This window comes from Echinops telfairi, unplaced genomic scaffold (genome assembly GCF_000313985.2).
Source record: "Echinops telfairi isolate 266 unplaced genomic scaffold, ASM31398v2 ScPeMD7_7475;HRSCAF=8513, whole genome shotgun sequence".
NCBI lineage: Eukaryota > Metazoa > Chordata > Mammalia > Afrosoricida > Tenrecidae > Echinops > Echinops telfairi.
Genome location: NW_022111379.1, coordinates 29,730,954 through 29,735,772, shown reverse-complemented (window position 1 = coordinate 29,735,772; position 4,819 = coordinate 29,730,954). Strand labels below are relative to the sequence as shown.

General features: G+C 49.8%; 1 protein-coding gene across 2 annotated transcripts in view; it reads right to left on the bottom strand.

Annotated features, from left to right (window-relative positions):
- The window catches only part of CTXND1 (cortexin domain containing 1), a 59,433-nt gene that overhangs the window by 5,546 nt on the left and 49,068 nt on the right, over nucleotides 1–4,819 (bottom strand). The window lies entirely within an intron of this gene.

Here is a 4,819-nt window from a genome sequence, read left to right as displayed (position 1 = left end):
GGATGGTGATAACAGTTGTATGAGTCCTCAATAAAACCACGCAGTGAAAAGGAGTCTCCTGACCCGCCTGTGCACTGAGACCCCGCTGGTCTCCCGAGAGGTCTCACTGCCCCCCTAGTATAGAGGCGACCAGGTGTGCTCATGTACGTTCGCGCACAAACACAAGTCTCTCACATCCCTTCATTATTGGCCGTGACTGCCTATCAAAAATAGAAAGCTGTCTCTTTTTAACAGAGAGAGGGAAGGTGGCCAGGGAGACTTTCATCATGTTAGCGGTTTTGTTCGAATGACATAGAAGAATATGATTACATAGTGCTTCTGTATTTAATCAGAAGTCCTGGTGGGGCTGTGGGTCAGGTGATGGACTGCTAACCTTAAAGTCAGTGGTTCAAACCCACCAGCTGCTACAAAGGGCAAAGAGGAGGCTGTCTGCCTCCACGAAGATGTGCTGTCTCAGGAACTCCCTAGGGCCGCTGTGAGTTGGACTGGACTCGATAGCAGTTTTTGTTGTCGTTCTACATTTAATACTAAATAAGATGCATAAATTGACGAAAGGAGGCAATACATGTGAGTGCTCAGCACAGGGCCTAGGATGTGCAGCTGTTGAGTAGACAAACTGAAAAACCAAACAAGTTCCTGCCGACTCCCAGCCACCCCCTGTGGGCTCCACAGGTTTTCAGTAACTGATTTCTCCCCAATAGCTCACCAGGCCTTTCTTCCAAGGCACCTCTGGGTGGATAACCTTTCCGCTGCTGGCTCTGACCCATAGCGACCTGTATGACAGAGTTCAAGGGCCTCGGAGGGTTTTCTGCTTCATGGGAGCTGATCACCTGGTCCTTTCTGTTGCTGGTGAGTTCAGATCACTGGCCTGTTCTCCAGCAGTCAAATCCTTGGCGGCAACACCACCAGGGCTCCTTCACCCAGGAGATATATGCCATTACCGTCAGGGCCTCTTGGTGCTCAGCTTGAAGGACAGCTGTTCCCAGAAGCCCCCATCAGGATGGTGCTCCCAGGATTTGAGCAGCACACCCACTTGAGCAGACCAGCAAACCAAGGGATGTCTTCCTCCCAAACAGCCACTGGAGGGCGCGCTTATCTTGTGAGGAGAAGCAGCTGGCGCCCGGAGGTGTGAAATGAAGGACAATGACTAATTATTTCAATAGCATCTTAAGGGATTTTCCATCTCTCCAGGCTTGCAAGTGTCTCACCTAAGATACTATTCACTGATTTGATTTGACTTAGGCTTTTGATAATCTGATTTCTACCAAGATTGAACATAAAGACCAAGTCTGAAGAGGGGATAGCTCCATGTGACTGGATGAAAGATGGAAAATGGACACCACACGGACGAGAGGGCAACTTCTGGACAGAGTGACGGGATTGTGTAGGCAGGGGAGTCATTACAACGTGAAGATGCATTGCTTGACAAAGGGAGAAAGGTGGGGCTTTCTACCTCTGTGAAGGCGAGTCTCAGAGACCCACAGGAGCAGTTCTGTCCAGTCCCAGAGGGTCACTGTGAGTCGGAATCAGTGAGTGGGTGCTTAAAAAACCCAAAGCAAAGTTGGAGCAAGCGTGATTTGATAAAAAGTGCCTGTTGTGCACAATGGAAGTGTAGGTGCTCGTTCCCTATTGCTTGCACGTGTCTACCTCTTACAGTGTCTACCTCTTACAGTTCTCAAGCAAATCAAGCAGAAGCCTAGCAGTGTGTGGAACCCTGACCTCCCACCCCAACATACATGCACGGGCCCCTCCAGAAGGGAGTTGGCCCCAGCTGGGTGATCCTGGGCATCTACGGAAGCCTCTGGGCCTCCCTGGACCACAGTCTGAAAGTGCTGACCTAGGCCTTTTCCCCTCCAGTAGTCGATGATGGCGTCTCGGGAAAGGAAGTTTGCTCGGGATCTCAGAGCAGTGAACTTGGAGCTCAGCCACTTTGACATCTGCTCTGTGCTTGTGCTCATGGTCACTGTTGGCTCGCAGGGAAGGCTGGAAGTGCTGGGGGGTTCCCAATTCTGCATCCCACAGCAAGGGCTCAGAGGTCCCAGGCACTCAGTCTGCTTTAGGTCAAGCCTGGAATCGCACACGGATTGCAGCTGGTCAGACCTCAGATCACCCTTTGACCCTGCTCCGGGACCTGGGATCAGGTCCCATCATCCAGCACCATCATCCGTGTCTCCTGGATCCTTCCTATTGGGCCCAATGCCAAGCAGAAGGACTCCAGGAACAGACGCGCCTTCCCCGGGCCAGACAGAGAGTGCTCATTAACCTTAATTACCAGAGGGCACACGTCCCCGTCCAGCTCCGTTTCAAAGCGAGGACACGACACCCAGGAGAGAGCTTAGCACTGAACTCGGCTGCTGTTCCCTGGGATCAGAGCTGCTGGCCGTTCCAGCAGCCGGCTCAGTCGTTTCCAGCCTAATTGCATCGTCCTTCAGCACCGAGCCGGCCCCAGCCAAACGCGCCATCTGCCAGCTCTTTGGCGCGGCTGCAGGCGAATCAGCTTCAGAGTCAGGGCCTCTGATCTGGCTGGATGAAAGACCCTCGTGGGAGCTGGTGCTGGGCAGGCCCCACATCCTTGTCCAGTTGTGCAATTTTAGGGTTGGGGGTGGTAGGTCCAAATGGGGAAGAGTCCTGCCAAAGGCTGCAGGGAGGGCACAGCACAAAATGAAGAAACCAGAAGCAGGGCCCACAGACAGGGTGCTGCATCCTTGTTTAGAGGAGAACTGGCAACAGGGGATTGAATCCAAAGGGTATGTGCAGCTGTGGAGGCAGGACAGGCAGGCATCCTGGGATATGGGGTCAGGGCTTGAATCCTCGCCATGCCACTGACCAACTATGTAGCCTTGGACAAATCAATTCGATAACCAGCCAAAGTCAGCATGGAGAGCTGATGAAATGCCAGGCCTGGGTTTGAAAGTTGGGTGCAATGATAAATAGTTGCTGCCTTCTGGGAATGCACCTCTTTGAGGGGGAAATGGGCAAGAAGGGGAAAATTACAGGGCCAAGAACTCTGGGGGTGCAAGGGTTACATTCTAAAAGGCTGTCGTGTGTACCCTCCCCATGGCACCAGAAGCAAAAACCTGAGGATCTTCTCTCATCAAGATGCTGGCCTTGAACAAACCCAGGGACAAGGGAATAACAAGAGACCTAAAACAGATGTCAAGGAGGGCACAGAATGCCAGGTGGGGCTCGATCAAGTGCCATGTAGCTACGAGGAAGTACAGAGAGCTGAATGAAGGTCGAACATGAGAGTGGGACAGGAGGAAAGTAAAAAAAAAAAATACAGGAAAGGACTAGTAGGCAAAAGACATTTTTTAGAGCTATAAACATAGGCATGTACATATGTAAGTATATTAACATATAATGATAGGGATATAGATCTATGTACATATATTTATAGGTTAAGTATTAAAGTAGCAGACAGACATTGGGCCTTTACTCAAGTCCTCCCTCAATGTAAGAACACTTTTGTTCTAATAACCTGGCATTCTGTGATGCTCACCTTCCTGACATGATTGCTGAAGACAAAATGGGTGCATAAGCAAATGTGAAGAAAGCTGATGGTGCCCAACTATTACAAGATATAGCATCTGAATATTAAAGGATTGAAGTTAACAAGCGGCCATCTAGCAGGGAAGCAACAAAACCCACATGGAAGAAGCACACCAAACCAGGTGATCACAAGGTGTCAAAGGGATCAAGTATCAGAAGACCCCAAACAACCATTTCGATTTGATTGAGCGGTCAGAATCGAGACCCAAAGCCCAGCTGTAGACTGTTGGACATCCCCTCAGAGAAGGGGAAGGGATGAGCCACCCAGGGTGCAGTATAACATCAACAAAACACACAACATATCTCTAGTTCTTAAATGCCCCCCCCATCATGATCCCAGTTCTATCTTACAAATCTAGCTAGACCAAAGCATGTACACTGGCACAGCTAAGAGCTCTCGACCCAGAATCCAGGACTGATACATCCCTCAGGACTAATAATGAGTAGCAATACCATGAGGGTAGGGGGAAGGTTAGTGGGGAGAAGGGAGAGAAAGGGGGAATGGATCACAATGATCAACGTACAACATACACCCCCTCCCAGGGGGATGAAAAATAGAAACCTGGGTAAAGGGAAACAGCGGACGGTGTAAAATATGAAAATAAAAATAACATAAATTATCAAGGATTCACGAGGGTGGGAGGGTGGGGGGTAAAAAGAGGAGCCGATACCGAGGGCTGAAGTATAAAGAAACAGCTTTGGAAATGATGATGGGAACATATGTATAAATGTGCTTGGTACAACTGATATATGGATTGTTATAAGAGCTGTAAGAGCTCCCAATAAAAATGATTTATTAAAATTAAAAAAGATGCTGGACTTGGAAACCAGAAACCCGAGGGGCAGTGCTACTGTCACACGGTCATTATGAGCTGGAGTCGACTCAGCAACACACAATCGCAAGAAGACAAGTGCATGGCCAGGGCACTGTGGCAACTCGGAGCGAAGGTACTGCCCGCCATGGGGCGAGGGTCAGCGGCTCAGAGGTTAGCACCTTTTCATGCTGTCCTCCTTCTTCGACAAGCCGTTCTCTTTCACTTTGCATTGTGAATTAGGTACAGCTTCTCAGCGCAGATCTCCAGTGTTACAGCCAACCATTCCTACACGTTTTGTTTCAACTCATCCACTGCAGTCCTCTCAACGTACCATCGCTTGTTCTGCCTTCTGCCTCCGTTCCCCCTTTCCGTTCCTCCTTGTAGCCTAACCACCTGAACCATGTCAGTGGTGAATGCTGACTCGGGGATCACAGTGGTTGATTGTTCTACTCCAA